This window comes from Mustelus asterias, chromosome 16 (assembly GCF_964213995.1).
Source record: "Mustelus asterias chromosome 16, sMusAst1.hap1.1, whole genome shotgun sequence".
Taxonomy (NCBI): Eukaryota; Metazoa; Chordata; class Chondrichthyes; order Carcharhiniformes; family Triakidae; genus Mustelus; species Mustelus asterias.
In genome coordinates this window covers 33,725,836-33,752,500 of record NC_135816.1, presented here as the reverse complement: position 1 = coordinate 33,752,500, position 26,665 = coordinate 33,725,836, and positions in this window count along the sequence as shown.

The following is a 26,665-nucleotide window of genomic DNA, read 5'->3' as shown; positions in this document are numbered from 1 at the left end:
ATAATCTTCAATTCCACTCTCCCACCTTATCCCCATAACCGTTGATTCCCTTATTGACTAAAGCAGAATAGCTTACTTTGCTCATCCACAAAGATATTCTATTCCTCGCTAATTCACTTCTACCCTCTCTTGGATTGGATAAAAACATATAACTCACATGTACTTCTGATTTCATAGAGTCATAGAATCCCTACCGTGCAGAAGGAAGTCATATGGGCGGCATGGTGGCACAGTGGTTAGCACTGCTGCCTCACAGCGCCAGGGACCGGGGTTCGATTCCCAGCTTGGGTCACTTTCTGTGCGGAATCTGCATGTTCTCCCCGCGTCTGCGTGGGTTTCCTCCGGGTGCTCCGGTTGCCTCCCACAGTCCAAAGATGTGCAGGTTAGGTGGATTGGCCATGCTAAAATTGCCTCTTAGCGTCAGAGGGACTAGCTAGGGTAAATGAATGGGGCTATGGGGATAGGGCCTGGGTGGGATTGTGGTCGGTGCAGGCTCGATGGGCCGAATAGCCTCCTCCTGCACTGTAGGATTCTATGATTCCGCACTGACTCTCCGACAGAGAGAAGAGCATCTTACCCAGGCCCACCCTACTGCCCTGTCCCCGTAACTCCACATATTTAGCCCGCTAATCCCCCTAACCTACACCTCTTGGGACACTAAGGCACAATTTACCATGGCCTACCCAGAAGGAAAATGGAGCACCTGGAGGAAACCTATGTAAACAAGGGGAGAACATGCAAACTCCAAACAGACTGTCACCCCAAGGCTGGATGTGAATCCGGATCCCTGGCACGGCGAGGCAGCAGTGCTAACCACTGCACCACCATGCCGCCCATGCTTCAGTTGATTAATAGTTCGAATGACCAGGGCTTCCATTCTACTCAATTTCCCACCCATTTACGTATATGGATGGAAATTCACTGGCTGCCAAGCACGAATAAGTAAACCCTTGCATATGGACCTCAAGATCTTTAATAGGTTTCAGTTCTACTCTACACTCTGGTGCAAGAGCTTGTGGGTGCGATCTTACCTGCTGTTCATGCCTCACTCCCACTGCAGCGAGGTCGGAGAATTTGGCAGCCAGCCAGATCTCCGTTCACTGCGGGGGGATGGGAAAACCTCGCTGGCGTGACGGCTGTAACATTCCAACCTGTGGTTTTTTTTTCACCAACAAAAGAAAGTACTTGATAAATTTACCTTTAATAAGATGGTTACGTCACAGAAACAATAATCCAACATCCTTTCAAAAGAAAAATGCTCTGACGCATCTGGAAAATTAAATTACTAGCTGGTTACAATGGATCCTGTCAATCCAGATTTTAATCTGCTCTCCTGTGTAAGCAACAAAGACCCAAAGCCAAAGGGCCCTCTTTAGGTATGAAGATGGGATCCAGTGCCAGTTTTAGCACAGCTATTATCTTAACTCTGACTCGAGCAGGGAATTCGCTGCAGCAGCCTCACCTAGTTGAACCAGGTTGGAGAAATCCATCGGAGCTTTGTAAATTTAGGTCGTCTCCATCCTGAAGGCTTTTTGTTCCAACCTATTATTAGCTGCGAGCTGGAGAACAAATTGAATGTGAAATAGCTGCGCCCTGTGTTCAATGTCAGGAGAAAGCAGAAAAATGCTGGATTGCTGCACTGTATCAGACTAAAGACTTGATTTACCACCCATTAAATTAATTCTTGCTAACACTTTGAATGAATATTTGTCCAGGAATTTTGTCAGAGCTCATCCCATTCTAAAACTGTTACTTGAATTGGACGGAAGTACCAATGTAAGAAAATTCATGTGTTGGCTGTGGGAGTATGTTGGTATATGCACCTTTGGTCATGCCTGTTTCTGTTTTGGAGAAAGAATGTGTGTCATGGTAGAAAGTTAATATTAGTAATATCATTAGAAGATACACAGTGCCTTGATAGTGATTTGACCTACAGCACGTTGGTTATACATGAGATAATGTGATCATTCTTTTTTAAAAATTCAGCAGAACTGAAAAGCGATGCGCCAATGTACAAACATTTTCCTGAATAATTACGTGGGCTGGAATTTTCCAGCCCTACTCCGTGACGTATTTTCCCATCGCAGAGGTAACTTGCCATTGGTCACCAATGGGATTTCCCAGTCCTGCCGAAGTCAACGGCAATTTTCATGGCTCGCCTGTCCTGCCGCCGCGGAATGAACAGTGGGGGTCGACCTCCTGCCAGGAGGAAGGGCCGGAAAATCCCGCCCATGGTCTTTACATAGCAGGGACAGGCCATTTGGCCCAAAGGATTGATGCCAGCGTTTATGCTCCACATAAAGCTCCCTCCACATTCTTCATCTAATCCCATTCAATTCATTGCTCCTTCATCTGCTTAGCTAGCTTCCATTTTAATGCATCTATGCTATTTACTCTGGCTAAATCTTGTGGTAACAAGTTCCAAATTCTAACAATTCTCTGGGCTGAATAAGCAGAAGTTGAGGAGGTGGTTGTAGACAAAGTCAAGATTGCTGAAATTCCTTAAATGTAAACAAGTTAATGCATAAATATAAACAACTTAGTGTGTTAATGTAAGTGGCATTGCTTCAGTCTGGCAGAACAGACTGGAAAGATGGTACACCGAAGCCATTATGATTCTGTGCTTCTTTCTGTGGACTGAGGGAAATATTCTCCAAGTATTTGGCAGCACCATTAATAAAGAAAACAATTTGTTTCTATCAACAAGATTATCAGCTGTGAAACAATAAGAGCGCTATCATTCGTATAAATAGAAGACTTTGTGATAAACCTTGCACATTAAAGATGGGTATTTTACTCTGCACTACTGCATGGTTTGCAACAGCCAAATGGAACAACAAGGTCCCAAAGATTCAAGTATTAAGCATTGTGGCGGTGCATTCATTGTCTTTACTTGTTCGTGAGAAATAATTACATCTGTAAGTTGGGAGAAGACGTCTTGCATCCAGTGCCAAACTGTACTTCATCATGAACTTTTATCCCCAGGGTTAAGGGATTGAAGATAGAATTGAAAATAGAGAGGTCACTATTGAACTTAACTAAGATTACACAAAGTAATGGAAAATGAATATTTCCATATACCTTGAAGAGCAATACATATATATTATAGCAGTGTACATTTGACAACATGCAATGATTATGAAGACTAAGATCAATTAATAAAGCATAAGTTATATAGAGTCTCTAATAAGGGGGCATGTCAATGAAAATAACTGAGCTGTATTTTATTCTGCCTGATTTCTGTAATTTTGTAGTACAGAACTTGAGTATTGCTGAAAAAAATTAGTGATAGCCATTCCCCAGTTCATTCCACGGGGCAATATCTTGACCAATCAGATTCAAGTTGCTTGGCTTAAATTTCAAACAATGCTTGGCAGTTAACTGCCGAGCACCATCAACTGGTGCTTTCTCCTCTATCATTCAGAGTGCAATTGCCAATCAGTCAGCACCCTCTTCTCATACAGTACAAAGCAGTTGTTTCCTCTGATATTCTTGTAATTTCCCGATGAGTGCAAGATGAAAAGCTTCGACAAAGTGTCTCTTTTCAGCAATATTCATGTTTCTGCAATTCCTGTAGTGGATGTTTTCCTCTAGTCATTATCTGCATATAGTTTAAGAAATTATTTGCACATGTTAAGAGGTTTACCTTCAGCGGTTGTGACAACGATTCTCAATGATTTTAACTGAATGTAGCCAGATGATATTTTGTTTTACTGCAAGATTTTTTTAATGCTGTATCATGATATATAGTTTGCCAGATAATTCTTAGAAAACAGTTCAAAACCCACCAGCAATGTTCACTATTAACGCCTAAATCATACATTAGATTTTATCCCTTACTGCCACTATCACCTAAAAATCCCATGGGTGGCATGGTGGCACAGTGGTTAGCACTGTTGCCTCACAAGGATGTGGAGATGCCGGCGTTGGACTGGGGTGAACACAGTAAGAGTTTTAACAACACCAGGTTAAAGTCCAACAGGTTTATTTGGTAGCAAACACCATTAGCTTTCAGTGCGCTGTTCCTTCGTCAGATGGAGTGGAAATGTACTCTCAAACAGGGCACAGAGACACAAAAATCAAGTTACAGAATACTGATTAGAATGCGAATGCCTACAACCAGCCAGATCTTAAAGATACAGACAATGTGGGTGGAGGGAGCATTAAGCACAGGTTAAAGAGATGTGTATTGTCTCCAGACAGGACAGCCTGCAAGTCCAGGAGGCAAGCTGTGGGGTTACTTATAATGTGACATAAATCCAACATGCCGGTTCAGGCCGTCCTCATTATTGTGTATTGCCTGGAGACAATACACATCTCTTTAACCTGTGCTTAATACTCCCTCCACCCACATTGTCTGTATCTTTAAGATCTGGCTGGTTGTAGGGATTCGCATTCTAATCAGTATTCTGTAACTTGATTTTTGTGTCTCTGTGCCCTGTTTGAGAGTACATTTCCACTCCATCTGACGAAGGAGCAGCGCACTGAAAGCTAATGGTGTTTGCTACCAAATAAACCTGTTGGACTTTAACCTGGTGTTGTTAAAACTCTTACTGGCCTCACAAGGACACAGGTTCAATTCCAGCCTTGGGTGATTGTCTGTGTACAGTTTGCACATTCTACCTGTGGATTGGCTGTGGTAATTGTGTCAGGTTACGGGGATAAGTTGTGGGAAAGAGCCTGGGTAAGATACTCTGCCAGTGCAGACTCGATGGGCTGAATGGGCTCTTTCTACACTGCAGAATTTCTATGATTCTAAAATGTTGAGAGGATACACAAGGACAAATATTCTTACCTTTGCGATATGGCCCATGTTTTGTTGTACCTGAATCGCAAATTAGAGATGCAGAACGTTACAACAGATAATGTATTGACAACATTATGATATTAATCATCAGCTTGCATTTTAGGAAGCTGAAAAATTTACCCGAACAACTGCACCCCAATAGCTTTCAGAGCATCGATATCACACTTCAAAGCAAGTTTGACACTCACAGTAAAAAGCTGTCCTCAGAAGGATGGCACACCAGAGATAAAGCTATACAACATTTTAATGCCAATTCTCCAATCTAAGCTGCTTTCAAACAAGGCTCCAAGCATGTTATGAATATTCACAAAGGAAAGATAGCACATTGGTTTCCTTAATGGCACTAGCAACACTTTCTTGCACCTCAAGCATCAGTTGTTCCATTGCCACCTGCTGGAAGCGTGGGATCTGTATGTAGCTCTCAGATCAGTAAGGTGTATATGAAAAAATCCAAGTACATTGGTCCAGAAAATGTAGTGACCCTAAGGGTTCTTGAAAGAGTAACTATACTTCTTTACGCCAAACATAAGCTGCAGTGATTTATTGTGCAGGGAGATGTAACCTGATTTTGTGAGACCAACAATAACACATCTATGTGAACCCACAGAGAAACTCCCTATTGCTCACAACTAATCAGAAGATTAGACAGGGTGGACAGTGACAGCCTTTTTCCTCGGATGGTGTTGGCTAGCACGAGGGGACATAGCTTTAAATTGAGGGGTGATAGATATAGGACAGATGTCAGAGGTAGGTTCTTTACTCAGAGAGTAGTAAGGGCGTGGAATGCGCTGCCTGCAACAGTAGTGGACTCGCCAACATTAAGGGCATTTAAATGGTGATTGGATAAACATATGGATGATATTGGAATAGTGTAGGTTAGATGGGCTTTAGATTGGTTTCACAGGTCAGCACGACATCGAGGGCCAAAGGGTCTGTACTGCGCTGTAATGTTCTATGTTCTATGTACTTCTCTCTTCTGTGTCTGTGCCTGTTTGAGAACAGAGACCACTCCATCTGACGAAGGAGCATTGCTCCGAAAGCTTATGGTATTTGCTACCAAATAAACCTGTTGGACTTTAACCTGGTGTTGTGAGACTTCTTACTGTTCTAGATCCATGCCAGGGGCAATTTTCTCCTTTGTTTGATAAACAGAGTAAACAAATGCATGACAACCAAAAGCCTGACTTCAAATTCTCAAATAATTATTTGAAAAGTTCAAAGTTAAGTTTATTACAATTGTGTTTTGTTTGATTTTGAATGTTTTTCCAAGTAACATTCAATTCGGTAGATCAGATCAGTGCCTGAGGGTGTTTAAATTTGACAGACTTGTGAAGCTCTGTTGGAACAAGCCCTGCCTTTATCTTTTAAGCCTTGTTCTTTATTTTCTCTTTTTAAATTGTGGTTCTCAAGTTTGTTTCCAGATATAATCTGACTTCAGGTAACCTGTTGTTGTGATTTACCCTGTCCCACTACAGCTTGTAACCCCTTTCGCTCCACACAAAACTGTAGCAAGCCAGCTGACTGATGTTGCAATGGCTACATATAAATGCAAAGCAGCCCTGGCTATGGGCAATACAGTGGCACAATGGTTAGTACTACTGCCTCACAGCACTAGGGACCAGGGTTCGATTCCCGGCTTGGGTCACTGTGTGCAGAGTCTGCATGTTCTCCCCGTGTCTGCGTGCTTTTCCTCCGGGTGCTCCAGTTTCCTCCCACAGTCTGAAAGATGTGCTGGTTAGGTGCATTGGCCATGCTAAATTCTCCCTCAGTGTACCCAAGCAGGTGCCAGAGTGTGGCGACTAGGGAATTTTCATTGCAGTGTTAATGTAAGCCTACTTGTGAAACTAATAAATAAACTTTAAACTTTTTCTTCCCCTTATGAGGCAAGTGAGGTTCTACAGTCATGGCCCAGTGGGAACTAAATTCTACTCTATTGACCTAATTAAATAATAGCAACCCATCTTCCTCCAAAGTTGCATTGATAGATCTGTCCAAATGTTGCTGTGTGGCATTTTGAAAGAAACAAAAGAACTGAAGATTGAAATAATGCCCGATTGCAATTATATAGCATAAGAGGACACTTGAGAAGAAATGGTTGAATTATTTGTCACGTTTTCTTTTGCACAAACTAATAGTAATGTTCAAAAGGCTGCAAAATGGCATGTTGTGACATTTGCAGGATCTTGGCATCAGGTAACACCAGGCATTGCATGTAGCAGACAAAGCATGCTTGCACAGATGTGCCTGCCTTAAATAGTGGGGACTCTTACATCTGGACTGGATTTTACCAGCTCTCTGATGATGGGTTGTGAGTTGGGAGACCTTGTAAAAGCCCAATGTCTCCTCCAAGCCACTGGATATTATCAGGGGCGGGAACCTGAGCAGCACGGCCACCCACTGACCAGAGGTAGATGGCAATTAAAGGGTCCATTAAGGGCCCTTTCCAACTCCAATGGCATTTTACTGACTTGGGAGGGACTGGGAGACAAACTCTGTTTGCCTTCAGGTCGGCTCCTGAGGGAGATGGGGGTGGGGAAATGACCCTCCATTTTGGCTGCTTCATGGCCCATGGAGGGGTTCCCCTGCAACAATGGCCAATCCAATGTCTATATCTAGGGAGCTGCTGCTGGAGAGTTCACCCTATAAATTGTTGTGGCCTACTTGCCCAGTCTCTTCAAGAGTGCCTTGGTCACAAGGGGTTGGGTCCCACCTTTGTCCCTGGTGGTAGGATATCCTACCTTATTGAAGAATTCTGGTCTCTGTTTCAGCATGCCTGTTGGCTGTCAGATCTCTAGTTACGTCGAAAATGTGAATTGAAGAATGCCATCCAATATACAGATAGGAATTGGTTCTTGGACAACTTTATCAATATTTTCTTTCACTTTGAGTTATGGTGTTCAATTGCCACCCATTCAAATCATTAATTTTGCAGTAACCTACTGGTATACCAAACCTTCGGGGCTGTATTTTTATGTTGGGATCAAAAAGTCAAGTTGGGCCATTTCCCAACTTCAGATGTGCCAGATGGTCACCTCTGCTCATATCCGTATTTTCATCTCCTGAATCTGTGGGCAGATATGGTTTAGGTTTTTTGGGTCCCGAGATTTCATTGTTGCTGAAGAGTTGGGCTGGTTAGAAGACCCACCTGAGTTTGCTAGGATATCAGCCCAGTTCTCCAACATAGTTCTTATACCTCTTAACCCCCAATCCCTCAGTGTTTTCTTCAATTTTGAAGGAACAAAGTACGGTAATGCATCTCAACACTTACACAATTCTGATTAATAGAATGGCCAACTTATCTTGCAGGACAGAGTCCTATGATCAATCACTGCAGTAAAACACATCTAACTTATAATTCAGCAGCTAATGACATTTGAGCTATTAAACCATTTAACACTTGTCAGAGAGTTCTTGACTCCTCAGTAAGCTTTCCCCAAAGTTCATGAACTATCAAACATGGTAGGTTTTCAGAAGCCTATTAGAACCCATCCTACCCAATGAAAATAAAGGAGGACACAAAAAGCAAATTTCCCCTCAGGTTGTCAATGGTGACCCCAGAATGAGTAGATATTCATGTTGGATCACAAACTGAACCTGAGCTGATCCTCTTACTGCCTATCGGAGATTTGTGTGGGCTATTTTCCCAGGGGGAAATTCAAAATTGATATCCCGCAGACTCATTTTGTGTTCAACCCACACTCATTCCTGACATTTTCAGGAGATGAAAATTTAGTCCTCTATTTATTCAGGATTCACATTTTGGCTGGTATCCTAATTATCTGCCTCTTGTTTTAGACTGACAATATTGTGTGCATGTTCAATAAGTGAAGTATTCTAACAAGCCAAAATATCTGGATATAACTTCACATAAAAATGATAAACATTGGGAGAATAAACATAGGCATGACACTAGTGTCCTAATGCTTATGAATAAGATTTGTGATGCATACACATTCACTTTCTTTGCCTTTTTCACCCAACAATTACTGGCAACAGAAAGATTATAATGTTAACCTGTCTACCCTATTAATTTGACACCCAGGCTAACATTTTGAAAAGCCATTCTCCAGCTATTTCCCTGTCTTAGTTTTTGCACAGCTAAACTTGTGTTAAGCAAAACAGAGGATTTCCCACCAGTACTATTTAAAAAGTTAATGAACTCAATGCAGACTAATTGCTTGATCCGTTCTTGTAGCCATTCCAATTGAATATATTTTTTTGAGCTTTCCCTTTCTTGGGGGACTGGTCTGGAAAGTAATGTAATAATTTTTTTTGTTGACTTTGAAATTTGTGCAGAAACAAAGTTGCTTCCAGCTATGGATGGCTTGGTAAGACTTTCTGTGGAAATTGAACATGACTGCAATAATGTGGAGAAGCACCAGGAGAACAGGAAAAACTAGAGAGGGACGAGGAGCAGAAGGACTCTCGCCAATAAGCTGTTCTTGGCCGCAATCCTCTTACCTCAGCTTCAGCAAGGGCCAATGCTTGCAATGTCTTGCTTTATTAGTAGAGATAGTGACTGAAATCTGCCAATTCGTACAGTCACAACTGCAACCTCAAATTCCGACATTGCCTATGGCTACCAAGGTTACTACGGCCCTTAGTTTTTATATGTTTAACTCCTTCCAGTAACACTTCACAGTTTGCGCTGAAATGCTGCTTAAGGAACACTGAGACTCTCCATTCACAGAGACAGATTTATCCCATTCTCTTTTGCCAGAACAAGAAGGCAGAGCAGGCATGAGGGCTCGCAGGTATTGCAGGCTTCCATATGGCGCAGCATGCCATTGACTGCAGGCATGTTGCTTTGCTTGCTCAGCCATTTTCATGAACTGAGAGGAATTCCATTCCTTCAAAGTGCAGCTGGAATACAAGCACGAGCTGCAAGTAATGGAGTTGAATGTCCATTATCCTGGCAATAGTCACAATTCCTTTATTTAATGTGGTTGGCTCTTAAATCCCCTCTAAAATGGCTTCGGAAGTCACTCAGTTGAAGGGAAATTAGGGATGGGCGGTAAGTTTAAAGTGTCACAAGTAGGCTTACATTAACATTTCAATGATGTTACCATAGATATCCCCTAGTCGCCACACTCCAGCACCTGTATGGGTACACTGAGGCACTGTGCCATTGTGCTGCCCAATTCTGGCACAGCCAGTGATAAATGTTGGCCCAGCCAGTGACGTCCACATCCCATGAATGAATAAGAGAACATTCTGTGGCAATCCTCTATGCCAGCTGTATTTGATCCACCATGGCAAGTCAAAGGCACATTACGAGGTAGCAAGGGCCATCCCCCATAGCATGGCTTATGTCTCAGATCAGTTACCCACATCCACTTGCACAACATGCCTACAAAGTGGGCCATTGCCACCTCAAGGAATCGTATGGAGCACTGGTATTCTCGAGCAATGTTTCTGCCTGGAGGAGCCCTGAGCTGATCTTGTGCTTGATGCATAAGCTGGCTATTTTGCAAGATCAGCCATTGCCACCACCTACCTGCTCTGAGGCAGGGGAAGAGGAGAAAGTGGATGGAATGGAAATGGAGGAAGTGCAACAGGATGTGCAGAAACAAGTGGGAGAAGATTAGGCAAGGGAGACTAAATCCTGATGGCTCCTTTCTGCCTGATCGCATAAGTCATAAGCAATACCAGTAGTATCAAGCACACATCTCCATACACCCATTGCCCCATACTCTTTATCTTTCCTCAGTCATTGGCAATTATAGCACCCTCTTTGCGACAATACTACTTTTTAAAATCAGAAAATACACACCCAATTTTATGAATTCAAACAGGACACAGCGCGAACAGAAATAAACTAATCACCTTTGTGCTCATTGCTGAACAAGAATTGTTCCTTGTTTACCATCTTCAATATGCCTTTGTCTCTCCTATTTCTCTGAAGAGGTGTTTCCCTTCTGACTAGCCTTCAATAGTGGAGACTGGAGGTGGCTTTGGAGGATAACTTTAGGCAGCTCTTGGCCGAGTAAGTTTAGCTTCAGACTGCACTATCTAAGACTAGATAGAATCAGTTTGGACTGGCTACCTGACAGGTAACAGCAAGGGCAAAAGTGGAGTGGCATGATTGGGAGTCGGAATGCTGTCATCCTGAGAGAACACAGTAAGAAGTTTAACAACACCAGGTTAAAGTCCAACAGGTTTATTTGGTAGCAAAAGCCACACAAGCTTTCGGAGCTCCAAGCCCCTTCTTCAGATGAGTGGGAATTCTGTTCACAAACAGGGCATATAAAGACACAGACTCAATTTACATGAATAATGGTTGGAATGCGAATACGGGTAAGCGTTCTCCAAGGCGGCCTTCACGACACATGACGGCGCAGAGTCGCTGAGCAGAAACTGATAGCCAAGTTCCGCACACACGAGGACGGCCTCAACCGGGATATTGGGTTCATGTCACACTATTTGTAACCCCCACAGCTTGCCTGGACCTGCAGAGTTTCACTGGCTGTCTTGTCTGGAGACAATACACATCTTTTTAGCCTGTCTTGATGCTCTCTCCACTCACGTTGTTTGTATCTTAAAGACTTGATTAGCTCTAAGTATTCGCATTCCAACCATTATTCATGGAAATTGAGCCTGTGTCTTTATATGCCCTGTTTGTGAACAGAATTCCCACTCACCTCAAGAAGGGGCTTGGAGCTCCAAAAGCTTGTGTGGCTTTTGCTACCAAATAAACCTGTTGGACTTTAACCTGGTGTTGTTAAACTTCTTACTGTGTTTACACCAGTCCAACGCCGGCATCTCCACATCCTGAGAGAAGACAGCAAGTTCAAGCTCCATGTAGCCACTGGCGCCATCTTGGTAATCCCACTGAGCTGTTGTAACATCCTGGAAATCCCTTTGAGTAGAGATATCCACAGCCATAATGGCAGAGGTCTAGTTTCCACTTCAACACTCATACCTTTGAAAGCTTTTCTGCTGCAATGCAGATTGTGACGTTAGCCACCAGGCACAACATCATGATGAGTTGCACTGGTGTGATAGTGGAGCTGATCACATGGTACATGTTGGAGATAATGGTCTGTCCAATGGTATGTCCAAAGCCTTGTGATAACTTGGTGCTGGACCCCTCCATATTCCCTTACACTAAATAAAGACTTCCTGACACCACCAGTAGTTGTCAGCCTTCAACAGAAAGATAGTCTATCAAAATCTTTATCTGAATCCACTGCGGCAGAATTGTGCACTTGCCCTCAGTGACTTGACACCTGTACTTTCCTTCCCATTCTCCCTGGCTCCTCTGTACTTGTGCCCAGTGCTTCACCATGTACAGAACTCTCCATTATCCTAGCCTAAAAAAGCATCAGTCTCTGAGCTGGTGTCTACAAATGTGTGATCTAGTTACACTGACCAAGATCTTCTGGCCTCTGAATTGCTGGAGCCTGGATGTCCGACGCAAGATGAGCTTCAGGACCCCACAGAAGTGCCAAAGCACTGACCCCGTGAGAATTGTCCAGGAAGCTTAATCTTCTGATGAGCAATGCCACTGAGCCCCAAGACGCTCTTAAAATGTCTCTTACTCTGAGTGAAAATCAGAGACTTCAGGCAATTCCAATTTGCTTACTGTATAGTTACCCAGGAAATTTAGGCAGGAAAATCCTTGGCAAACTCCTGGATAACTATACATTGACTGCCCCTCTTCGAATCTCCAATTATTCCCCGACCTTTCCACTTATCCCCCACTGTCTCCTCTCACCCCCGATTCCCCTGAACTGAGCTGACTAGGCCCAACCACCCAGCCCCTCCCTTACATGACCAGCCCTACTGACTCCCTACCCTGATTCCTTGACCCACTCGCTGACCCCTAATTCTCCAACAACAGGACTTGAATAGCCCCCACCAGCTGACAACCCACTGACACCTGACTAGCCTACTGATCCCCCCTGACTCCCCACTAGGCCTGGTCTGACTAATCCTGACCTGATAAACCCTTGTGACCTGATCCGTCTATACCCTCAACCCACCTATGAATTCATCCACCCACACATCTCACCCACCTGCCACCCTACCCATTTGCCACCCTACCACCTCACCCACCTTCCGCCCTGCCACTTACCCACCTGCCACCATGCCACCGCACCCATCTTCCATCCTGCCATTTCACCCACTTGTGACCCAGGACCTCATCTACCTTCCATATTTCTCAGTTGCCATGCTGCCGCCTCACCCACCTTTCACCACCACCCTACCCACCAACCACTCTGCGAATTCAGCCACCATATTACTCACTTGCCAGCCTATCCATCTGCCAGATTTCAATTAAGTGACAAATGCAGCCATCAAACAGGGTCGTGGTCCAATGTTCCACATTGAATGCAACTGCTTACCACTGCCTTTCACTAAGTATCATAATTTTTATTTATTGTGATAAATTAATAAATTCTGTGCAATTTGAGGAAACACACTTTTACCCAGCATGGACTCTAATTCGTGTGAATTTGATTTGATTTGATTTATTATTGTCACATGTATTAGTATATGGTGAAAAGTATTGTTTCTTGCGCACTATACAGTCAAAGCATACCATTCATAGAGAAGGGAAGGAGAGGGTGCAGAATGTAGTGTTACAGTCATAGCTAGGGTGTAGAGAAAAATCAATTTAATGAAGAGATAGGTCCATTCAAAAGTCTCTTGGCAGCAGGGAAGAAGCTGTTCTTGAGTCATTTGGTACGTGACCTCAGACTTTTGTATCTTTTTCCCGAAGGAAGAAGGTGGAAGAGAGAATGTCCAGAGTGCGTGGGGTCCTTGATTATGCTGGCTGCTTTTCCGAGGCAGCAGAAAGTGTAGACAGAGGCAATGGATACGAGGCTGGTTTGTGTGATGGACTGGACTGTGTTCATGACTCTTTGTAGTTTCTTGTGGTCTTGGACAGAGCAGGAGGCATACCAAGCTGTGATACAATCAGAAAGGATAGTCCCTGTTAGATCAATGTAGCCTGTAATTGTAACTGTTCTATGTCTTAACATTAAATAAAGCAAAACCCAACTCTTACACAATGAACAAAGTGGGGAGCACCAGCTATCTACAAAAATCATTTCAAAGAGTCCATTTAATTTTGTTCTCCACATCAGTTTTTGCAGGTTAGACAATTTCTCCCCTGTACATTTTGAATTTGGGATGAGATGATCATTAAATCACTCAGTTGCAATACAAAGTGAGTCACATTATTCATCACATAATTGAAAGCTTTTTATGATTACTCGCTAGTAATGCAAAACAATTTCAATCTTATACTGCAACAAATCTCCAAAAATGTGGGATTTGTTTTAGTTTGTTTTAGCATTGGAATTTGTAATAATAAGTATCCTGCCAGTACTCATTCCACAATCCTAGCACAGATTGCTCTCCTGTTGAAAATCTGGAGGAATCCACACTTATCCACTTCCTGGCAACCCAGCAGGGTCTTTACTGTAAATAACAGACTGTGCAGGGAGTGAGCTCATTTGCAATTACCAGCATAAGTGGAACATATGGCAATGGCACAACATTGTGACACCCTCATCTAGCCAAAAAGATGCATATATTATGTAAATGATTGGTGCACAATTAGTTCCAAGCATGGCCTGGAAAAATAATGAAAATATATTCAATGCACTTTGGTAATCTTCCCGACATGAAAATAACATTAAATATTTTTATGCTTGCATCATTTAAAAAACATTGGCTTAGCTGAGAAGTAGTTGTGAAAGAAAGTTAGTTCTCAATGCAGAAACTTCCTGCTGGGCTCCCTCTGCTTCTCGTCTCATTCCTTTTTCCATATTGTGCAAGATCTCTGGGAGAATTGAACTTTGGCCACAGCTTCTGTTCATGTTTCTGCATTATCTTGTCTAGGCAAATATTAGCTGTCATTCTCTCATTCCATTGTCCCTGAAACGGAGCTCATAGAATCCCTCCAGTGCAGAAGGAGGCCATTTGGTCCATCAAACCTGTAGCGACAACAATCCCACCCAGGCCTTATCTCCATAACCCCTGGTGACACCACTAAGTATAGTCACTGTAGGAAAGAACACAGTTTTCTCTAACATAAGCAGATTTTGCCTCCTTGGGGTTCTTGCACATGATTATTGGTTCTCTTCATTTTATTGTAGCATTTTGGAGTTTTACCTGTATTGTCAGTGGAGAATGTTGCCAGTTTATGATAGCTATCAAATTGAGCTTTGCTTTGACCCAATCTTAATGATGGTAAACATAAAATAATTGCTGGAAGCCAAGATAATCAAAAATGCTGATGAGCAAAAGAGAGTTGGAACAGCCATCAGATTCCCTTATATTTCAGACGTTAAAGAAGCTCGTAAGCCATAGGGAAAGCTCGGGGGTTGTTGAGCTGAAATGGTTATTTTGTTCAGAAATCATCTCCAGTAAAAAAAATCAATACCAGTTGAAGAGTGGAAAATTGAACAAGGAAAAGATTTTGCATGTTAGTACATCGTGTGAGTAGAGAGATTTAGTGATGAATTTTCACAATGGTTCTGTCATCTCCCTCTGTGTTTCTGGGGTTACTAACGATCTATCAAAATTGTGGTTAAACCATGGAGTATCTGGATAAGAGATTCCATGATTGGACATCAACTCATACAACCTGAAACCAACAATGCCATAGCCAATGGGCATATGAAGAGTTGGATTGAAAGAGAGATTTCAATGAAGCAGGAGTAGGCCACTCAGCCCCTCACGCATGCTTCATTAATCAATAAACTCAAGATTGATCTGATTGCAACTTCAACTCCACATCACCGCTTTCCCCCAATAACCCTTCACCTCCTGGCTTATCAAGAATCTATCTAGCTCTGCCTTTGAAATATTCAAAGATCCTGCTTCCATCACCTTTGGGAAAGAGTTACAAAGACTCACACCATCTGAAAGCAAATTTTCTCCACATCTCTGTTTTAAATAAGCGACCCCTTATTTTTAAACAGTGACCTCTAGTTCTGGATTCACTGACAAGAGGAAACATCCTCTCCATATTTACCATGTCAAGGCCACTCAAGATTTTGTATGTTTCAATCAAGTTGCCTCTGACTCTTCTAAACTCCAGCACATACAAAGCTAACCTGTCCAACCTTTTCTCATAAGACATTCTGCCCATTCCTGTTAAGCCTTCTCTGAACTGCTTCCAATGCATTTACACCTTTCCTTAAGTAAAGAGATAATACTCTACACAATACTCCAGATGAGGAGTCAACAATATTCTTATAACTGAAGCATAATCTCCCTATTTTTGTATTCAATTCCCCTCACAATAAATGATAACATTATATTAGCTTTCCTAATTACTTGCTGTACCTGCATACTAACCTTTTTCAATTAATGCACTAGGACACCCAGATTCCTCTGCATCTCAGAGCTCTGTAATCTCTCACCATTTAGCTAATATGCTTCTTTTTCACTCTTCCTGCCAAAATGGACAATTTCACATTTGTCCACATTATACCCTATTTGCCAGATCTTTGCCCATTTACTTAATCTAAGTATATCTCTTTGTAGCCTTCTTTTGCCCTGTTTACAACTTAATTTCCAACCTATCTTTGTGTCATCAGCAAAGTTAGCAACCATACCTTTGGACCTTTCATCCAAGTAATTTATATAAATTGATACATCAGCTCTTTTCTCTCCTTACAGATGCTGCCAGACCTGCTGAGATTTTCCAGCGTTTTCTCTTTTGGTTTCAGATTCCAGCATCCGCAGTAATTTGCTTTTATGGCAATGGAGGGATATGGTCCCCGGAAGAGTAGGGGGTTTTAGTTCAGTCGGGCGACATTGTTGGTGCAGGCTTGGAAGGCCAAAGGGCCTGTTCCTGTGCTGTAATTTTCCTTGTTCTTTGGACACAATTATCAATTATCTAGGTAAAATACATGCTGTAATCTGTAATTTGAAAAATCAATTTGTATTTAAATGTGTCACTATGTTGTAGAAACCTTATTGTAGCTGAGTGAGCGTCTAGTGAATAACTGAGCCATACAAGATAGGTTAGTGCTACAAATTGAAAAATTCCTTGGTTAGGGGCAGGAAAAACAATCAGGGTTCCAATGCCAGGTCACCATCCACTATGTATATATGAATATCGAATTAAAACAACATTGAAAATGAACCATAGTAAAGTAATCTGTGGCACAGTGGTCAGCACTGCTGCCTCACAGCACCAGGGACCTGGGTTTGATTCCTGGCTTGGGTCACTGTCTGTGCGGAGTCTGCATGTTCTCCTCGTGTCTGCGTGGGTTTCCTCCAGGGGCTCCAGTTTCCTCCCATAGTCCGGAAGACATGCTGGTTAGGTGCATTGACCATGTTAAATTCTCCCTCAGTGTACCCGAACAGATGCCGGAGTGTGGCGAGTGGGAGATTTTCACAGTAACTTCATTGCAGTGTTAATGTAAGCCTACTTGTGAAACTAATAAATATTTTTTAAAAAACAAATGGTACCCAATTATTAAAGGCACTAAAACTAACAGTAACCATGAAATTCTGCCCAACAAATCATCTCTTTTAAGTACATCCATACTACGTATAGAATGTATCCATTGGAAAGGAAAGGCTGACAGCGACTATCATATCCACAGAGTCTGGAATAGATCCCCAGGTTGTATAAATTAAAGATTCAAGGCACCTCACCAAAACTAACATGCCACTGTCATCAGTACTTATGCCCTGATCCTTGACTCTAATAAAGCTATTAAGGAAACATTGTATTCTGACCCTGATGAAGTCCTCACTGCCATCCCAAGAGGGGAAAGATCTTCCTTCTGGTGGACTTTAAGGTCAGGGTTGGCCATGGCTCTGGTGTTTGCAGTGGAACCATTGGGAAAAACAAGGCGGGAAAAGTCAATGCAAGTGGTGCCCTCCTGCTGGTAAAGTGTGCTCAGCATAATCTCATTATAACAAACACTTTCCTCCAACAGAAGGACACACAAACTCACACAGCGGCATCTTGGATCAAAGCACTTGCACTTTCTGGGTTATGTCAGGTCAAAGATCTAAGATGTCTGTATCACTCAATCCATGATGTATCACTCAATCCATGCAGAGGACTGATGCCTGCAGGTTATCAACTTGTCTGATCAGTGATGAACATTCACCCAGCAACAAGACACGCAAGGCCCAAAGGTCCAAGAGGAAGAAGAGTGATGTCTCAGCCTTACCATAGCCCAACCAAAGAGAGGAATTACAAGTGCAGGTCACAAACAATCTGGAAAATCTTCACATATCCAACTGAATTTCAGAACACTGAGAGGAAATTTAGCCACTGTGCTGGACATCTGTGTCCAGACCACTGAGTTTGAGCATCGTTAACACTAAGGCTAGTTCAGTGAAAACAATGCTGAAATATATCATTTGTACAATGAGAACTATGCTGCCATAAGGAACACCATCAAGCTGAAGCTATTGTTCTGTTGCCTGGGCCACACTAGAGAAGTTCTCCAGTAGTCACCAGAATGGATGGCCTGATTTGTGGTGGCCTGTAGCATCTGCCCACAATCTAGCCATCATGAGGACGCAATCCTTGCCACCAAGGATTCAGTGAAGACCTCAGCAGGAGGAGTAGGAGCTGGAGGAGGAGAAAGGAAGGAGTCAGTCAGTACATCCACAGACTGGATGGACTGTCTGTGAATGCCGTATTCAACCCAGCTTTCCAGAAATACAATCCCAGATCTCCATTGTAAAACAGTGTAATGGTCGACCTTTGTAGCAGATCCTGTTGGCCACAATCCTGAAATAAAATACATCATAAAACAACATTCTATTCAACAAAACATCCGATATTCCATACAAAACTCAACTGATCACCCTTGTACACTCCCTCAGTGCCTGTTCTATGGGGGAGACTGCAGCTGGCCTTGCAAGATGGCCTCAAGTAACTCTGGACTAGAAGGCTTGGCTTCGTATTGCACCATCTTGGAATGTATTGTATTAGTCTGGGCTGGCTGGCTGACAGGCATTGGCAAACACATTGAGGATTGGCAGCAGTGAGCATGAATGTCATCATTCTGATAGAGGACAACAGGTTCAGGCTCCACAGAGCCACTGTTGCTTCCCCACGGTGGCAAGTCAGCAATCTGAGTTAACTGCTACAACATGGCTTGTTGTAAGATGCTGGAAGTCCCTTTGAGAACTGGGTAGGAGGAGACTGTGTATGGATGGCAGTGAGCAAAGCAGCAGTCAGAGACTTAGAACATAGAACATAAAACATAGAAAAGCTACAGCACAAACAGGCCCTTCAGCCCACAAGTTGCGCCGAACATGTCCCTACCTACTAGGCTTACCTATAACCCTCTATCTTACTAACTTCCATGAACTTATCCAAAAGTCTCTTAAAAGACCCTATCGAATCCGCCTCCACCACCACTACCGGCAGCCAATTCCACACACCCAGTGAAAAACTTACCCTTAACATCTCCTCTGTACCTACTCCCCAGCACCCTGAACCTGTGACCTCTTGTGGCAACCATTTCAGCCCTGGGTAAAAGCCTCTGAGAATCCACTCTATCAATACCTCTCAACATCTTATACATCTCTATCAGGTCAAACTTCTCTTATTGCTATAATAGAAGCCGAGACCTCAGCAATCAAACACTACATCGTAGTCAATTTGGAAAGCGCTGTCATGGAGTTGACCACCAGTTCCTTGCTGGAAAGAATGCACTCCAAGCTCTGCACAAGGCCCTGTGTCATGTTGGAGCCATACTCATGAATGCTCTTTGACATTTTCAGCAGGTTTATTGCCAGACCAGCTAATACACCAAGTTTTCTGCATACATGGCCATTAGCTCTCAGGGGAGCTGACACACATCCTTTCCCTCCATACTGACTGCAGCCCACTCGTACCCAATAGCTCATAACATGCAGGTCCTTCCTCTTTGCTACCCTCTAAAGTATGCACAATATATCCAAGCTGGTGGATATCAGTGTCAGATTTAGTGATGGTGATTTTCTTCTTTAAACTCTTGTTTCTCTCGGACTTCAGCCTTTGGGTCCACTGCCTGGCAAAGTGGCAGTTCTTGGGCATCTGAAAGCATAAAGCTACAAGGACACGTTAGGGTGAGCGAAGTGGAGAAAACAAGAGGTTACACCACCTGCAGATTGTAAATCACAACAGTTTGCTAGATGGGAATTGAAATGGTGGATTATAGATGTGAAAATACCATCATGTCATCTTTTCGAGTTGCAGCCACGACTTCAGTGATGGCCCCTGCAAGGAATTTTTTTTTTATACATCATGGGATGTGGGCATCGCTGGCTGGGCCAGTATTTATTACCCAGCCCTCTGGACATTTAAGAGTCAACCACTTTGCGGTGGACCTGGAATCACAGGTAGGCCAAGACATTAGTGAACCAGATGGATTTTTACAATAATTGACAATGGTTTCGTGGTCATCATTAGACTTTTAATTCCAGATTTTATTAAATTCAACTTTCACCATCTGCCATGGTGGGATCCGAACCCGGTTCCCCAGAGCATTGCCCTGGGTCTCTGGATTTCTAGTCCAGTGATAATGCCACCACACCACCACCTCCCCCCATTTCCAGTATTGTCTCCTCCATGGGGTGAAGACATGCAGCTGTGTCTAATCCCTGTCAGTTCGATGCTGCTGCCATCTATTCTGGGCCACTTTGTCCTGCTATAGAGAGGGATATGTGTCGGTGAGTGGTGCAATGCATTTGTGTGATGTACGTGCCACAGTTAAATAGCTGGCAGTGTGTGTGTGAACTATGAGTCTGTGTTTTACAGCAGTGCTATGTGTGTAAAGGTGAGCTAAGGTAGTGGATGTGAGTCATGACCTGCGATTGACAGAAATCGTTGATAGGCAAATGAAGGGGGTGTGGTGAATGGTACAGTGTGTGAGGCTAGTGTTGCAGTTGTTTGGATATGATATATGAAAATGTATTCATCGACCTTGAGGACTTTAAATTTCTTCCTTGGGACTGCTGCCATTGACTGCAATGACTTGATGCTCCTCCTACCTTCATGATATCTGCCAGGAGGGTTTATTTGCCCCCTGATGGAAGAGACAATCTCTCCTCCTGTACCAAGGCCTCCAAAGCTGAATTGGAGAACTTTGCGGCAAACTCTCGATGCCATTTTTAAAAGTATTTTTCTCCCTGCTCTTCAACACTCACCAATCTCTGCTGCAGCCAAAATGCATCTTTCCAATAAGTGGTGTTGAAATGAATGGCTATAAGTCAGGTAGTCTAGCTTTAGGCATTGCGAGCTTCACACAAAGTTGGGACCCCTACTGAGGCTTGCAGCTACTCAGACATGCATATTCAGTGCTGGATTGCACACCACAATCATTGTAATTATTAAGGAGCTTGATTCTGCCAGCACTAATTTGAAAGGGTGCTGGTTAATCGTCCCGCTCCCAATTTCAGGGTCTATCCAATGTAGTGCCCCTAATATTTTATGTTAATCCAACTGTCACAACATTCCTTTAAGTTTATTTCATGACGCCGATTTTTTTTCAAGCCTCACTGTTCATCATTTTATCATTCAAAGCAGATCTTGTAACACCTAACAGTAAATTATCCTGTCATTTTTCTGAAGCTCATTATTATACGTGTTATTTTTACTGATAAACATCTGCTACTCCTGAATGCAACACCATTTAAGGCTGCTTGAGAAATCTTTAAGGATGCATCTGTCTTCGAACTCAAAACTATTTCTCCCTGTCCTCTCATTTACTTGCCTGTCCCATCTCTTCTGCTGCAGAGAATGAACAGTAAGAAGTCTCACAACACCAGGTTAAAGTCCAACAGGTTTATTTGGCAGCACAAGCTTTCGGAGTCTCAGGCTCCTTCATCAGGTGAGTGAGGACTTGTGTTCACAAACAGGTCATATACAGACACATCTCAATTTACAAGATAATGAATGACAAGAGTATCCACCGGCTTGGTAAACCCTTAGTACCTCGTTCAAGCGATCATTTTTCATCAATATGGCCATTGAGCACACGTGTTTCATCATGGGAGGTTATCACAGACAAACACAAACTTGCCTGGATCTGTCAGATTGCATACAAATCTCCAGCAGAGAGGGAATCCCTGGACAGCAATTGTCCTCTACCTTCCAGAGGACACTTGCAGACGCTACAGGCAATTGTTGTGTCCTAGTGACCTAATGCTGTTCTACTGAGATCAGCCAGAGATAGAATATGGGATATCTTTGGTCTGTAATGTTCAGTTCTCTATTATATGGTGCATTTACCCACTGAGTTTTGAAGGGAGGCTTCACAGCATTCAGTTTATGTCTATCAATGCAACCGGTTACAAAGCAGAAAGAGACACTCTTACAGTCTGATACAGAATCCTTTTACTAACTCTCAGTTTCTGTCTAACAGATTTTTTTCAGTAGAAAGTAAAAGAAAAGTAAAAAGCAAAGTATAACCAAAGTAAAAAAAATAAAACTTTACAAGGGGACTGTTTGTTATGATTTGTTATGATTAATTCTAACCATTCGGAGTTCATTATACATCACCACTCCTTCCTAGGTCAAATTGGAACTCTCTCTGAAACAGCAATGTGGATATAGGGTAACCTTCACCACCAGGAGAGAGCAGTTCAAGAAGATGGTTCAACAGCATCTTCTCAAGGATAAAGAGAGATGGACAATGAATACGGCTCATGCCAATGATGCCTGTAGCCCTTGAATGAATTAAAAATGGGAAGAAGTTGAAATTCATAGATCTGATGATTTTTCATAACTTTGTGCAGAATATATAGGGGGCGATTTTGAGCCTGCACTTTCCCAACTTCTCAGCCCTTGTTGGTGAAATGGGACTAGACAGCAGGAAGCTCATTTTAATACATCAGCATGTCACGAGTGAGCACTCACTCTGGGACTTCCCCCCCCGACCCCCAACCCCCCTCACTGGATACATAGCGGGGGCTGGAATGCTGTCACACCAGCGCCATTTACAACAGCTCCACATAAGCTTGACCCCAGCACCTTTAGTCCCGAGGAGGGATGTTCTGAGATGTGTGCTGTTCTGAGGGGTGTTCACTGCTCAGCATGCACCAAAGAAGGCATGGGGGACACAGATAAGTGCATCTTGGGCTGGGGGTGGTGTCCCACAATCCCATATCATGGGGAAGGGTCGGGAAGAGTTACTTGCAGGCCTTAACTTTCCTTCATTTCGAGGCAGCCCTTGCTTTAAAGAGGTTGTGAAGGCTGGTATGCAGGCAGCGCTTCCCTTTTCCCCCTTCCTGGGTTCCTGTCCGTATCGCAGCTGAGGGAGCTTCAAATCAGCAGCAGCGGATGTTTGATTGTTGGCCTCAGTGTCAGGGGCTAGAGGTGTGTCACTCACAGGGAGGGCTGGTGGTGTCAGTTGGGCTGAAGACACCCAGGCTCCCCTGGCTGGAGGGCCCCGTGATGTACTCCTTGTGATCCTCTTCACTTCGGGTTCCTGGGGTCCCCTGTGCTGCTCCATGGGATAGAGGGACAACTGCAGTGAGATCCAGAAACCTCGCCATCCTCTGGCACTGACACTCATGGATTCCCACCAGTCCCTGCACCATGCAGTCGATGCCCGGCACCATGGAGCTCACATGCTCAGACATGGAGGTCATGAGTTGAGCCATGGTGCAGACACCTTCTACCATGGAGTGCTATCCTGCACCAAGGTCTGCACTGTGGATGTCATTCTTGCACTGCAGTGACAGCACCATCTCCTCAGATAGAAGGCGATGGGACTTCTCCAATCAGCCTCACACTCTGTGGAGGGATGCTGTCATCCTTTCCCGATACTCATAACTCTGCCTTTGCAGCTCCAGCAGCTGTGGGATGACCAGCCCCGGGGCACATCATTGGCAAGGGGCTCAGCAGAGTCCTGGGCTCTGGTATCCCTCCAAGTGCTGATTCCGTGGGACATCCCTGCCTCTGCTTGCTGTGCATCTTCAGCTATGAGGTGCTCACCAGGGAGTGACTCAAAAGCCTGTCTACTTATTGAATCCACCGAGGTGTGAGTATGTGTGCTGGTACCGGGTGCGGGTGACAGCTCTGACGCCTCTTCAACAGCGGGGTTGGAGAAGTCCCCCTCTGAGCTGCTGGAGTCCAGTGGGTCTAGGGGATGCGAGGATGGTCTGGCCTGTTCTGCTGGTTGGCCTGTGAGATGATACATGGCATCAGTGCATTACAGGGGATACGGAGGGAACATTAATTACTCACTTATGACTTGAGAAATGACAGCATTTGTGTTGAGGATTCTCACCTTTCTCTGCTGCTCCCATTTCACCAGTAGTGCAGGCACACTCTTCCTCCTTCCTGGCCAGCTTGAGGGCTCACTCCTCAAAAAATGCGAGGGTTTGGAGCTCGGACATGACTCCAGCTGGCTGCGCCCGCTCACGGCTGTTGTGGTTGAGTTTGTCCTGCCAAGACACAGAGAAGAAGTGTGCAGGTGGGAGTGTTGACATTTAAGATGGTGATGAGGTGTGGTAGGAGTGGGGCTTGGTGGAAGCTGGAGTGTGAGGAGCAGAGCAGCTACTGGAAGAACATGGTGATTGTGGGAGGGAGGGGGGAATCTGATGCCTGCTGTTGACAAAGGCCAAGTTGACTGATTGAGAGAAAGGGTTGGGGGTGCGAGGGATGTGTGAGGGGGTCCAGTGGGAGACTGGGGGTGGTTCGCTTACCCTGACTGAGTAAAGAAGATCATTCGTCTTCTTCTGACACTGCTGCCCCGTCCTTTCTGGATTGTCCTTGCACTGACCAGGGCTGCCATTGCATCCCAGGTGGGGTGGATGACACTGCTGGAAGGCCATCTCCTGGAGCAGGGGCAGAGGGTGCCTCTGCTCCAATCCCTCAGAAAAGTGCGGTGCTGCCTTCTTACCTATCATCTGCTGCAATCATTGTGGAACAAGTGGTGCGGGATGCTGGGGAGCCACTTATGTGGCAATCCCCAGTGCTTGCAGCAGTTAAATCGTCGCGGTGAGGGCGAATCAGAGGGAACACACCAGAAGTGCGCTGTGATACTCGTGGGCATAAAAATTATTGCTCATGAGGCAAAAGATTCTGTCCGAAAACACGCTGGCGCAGACTGTGGGAAACATTCCATTTTTCATTCCAGACCAAACATTCTGCCATTGTTTGTTAATGTTTCACCCCTATTCTGGAGTGAAGGTGATATTGAGCTCCAACAACAGAGCTCAGGTTCAAGCAGTACATTGAGAATTCTGTGCACAAATCTCAAATTGCTTTTACAAATACAAGTGGGTAGCAGTTCAAGAACTATCGCAGAATGTTCTTATCAGAATTGAAATAACAATACTTTCATTCACTTAAATTCAAAAGATGTCAGACGAACAATTTTGACCTTAAAATTACTCCATGCAAAGATAAATGGGGTAATTGTAACTTAATCTGCCTAATAAAAACACTGATGGAATCAGACCAACCACCTGCCTTCCTCCACCAATTTTAATTTATATTGAGTCAAATAGAAATAAAATCAGGCAATCTGCAAAACAGAGAGCCAATCCAACCCCAGTCGTTTTCCTCCCTTGGGGCGACTTAGATTAAAATGAGTTCCAAAATAAACAATGTAATCTCCTCTATTTAAAATAGGAAACAAAAGAAATTTGTATGAATGTGTTAAATTATTTGCTCACTTCAATGCACACTGTGTAACTTCTGAGCCAAAGTGTTAAGGATGATCTCATGCTACTCTTAAAGAAATTATTCAACACCTGCCAAATTAAATCAAACACATCATGCTAACTATTCTGCCTGAAGTTACATCTTTCAAGATTATAAAGTCCAGTAGCAAATTTATCCAGCAATGGATCTGTTGGGAATTATGTTGCCTTCTGCTTCTCATCACTGCTCTTGGCTCCCAATGGTTAGTGGCATACCTTCTCATGTAATTGCTGTTCTCACATTGCGACAAATCCAATGTATGTAGAAACCCGAAGGACCTGAATTTCGATGATACATTTCATCAATGAAAATGAGTCCTGACCCTGTCCTAAATGACTGCATGAAGGGGAAATACCAGCTCTGGAGGCAGCAGGCAAGCTTGGGTTGGCAACAAACTTCAGGGAGTGTAATCTGGAGCTCTCTTAGTGGAGAAACTAATCCGGAAGAATGGTCTGTTTAATGTAAGCAGCAGGAGAACCATGATGCGTGTACATACTGTGTTAAGATAGGTGGCTGTGGAAGAATGCCATGTCCTTTCTGTCAGTTGTGAAATTGCTGTTGCGGTGCTAGTGTGCTATTTTACTTAACATTTACATTGACCTAGTTCTGCTCAGTCATTGGTGATGTAATTGAACATTGCAAGGAGTGTATCAAGTTACAGACTTACCATATCTCAACATCTTCCCATTGCCCATTTGCTTTTAATTGTGCTGCTAAGCCAGGAGGATTGTGAAGGGAGACGGGAACTATTCCTTCTCTATGTTACTGCTGATCAAAAGCTCATGACAATGAGGATTACTTTTGTGTTACTCTGGCACTGCATTTAGGAGATCCAGTTGGAGATGGGAAGGTTTACCAGAAATAAAGTTTATTTATTTATATGAGAGCGGCACAGTGGCACTGTGGTTAGCACCGCTGCCTCACAGCACCACGGACCCAGGTTCGATTCCCAGCTTAGGTCACTGTCTGCGCGGAGTCTGCACGTTCTCCCCATGTCTGTGTGGGTTTCCTCTGGGTGCTCCGGTTTCCTCCCACAGTCTGAAAGACATGCTGGTTAGGGTGCATTGACCCGAATAGGCGCCAAAGTGTGGCGACTAGGGGAATTTCACAGTAACTTCATTGCAGTGTTAATGTAAGCCTTACTTGTGACTAACAAATAAATATTAAAAATAGAAATGCCATTTTGCACCAAAAGCATATTTGTTCAGTAATACACCATC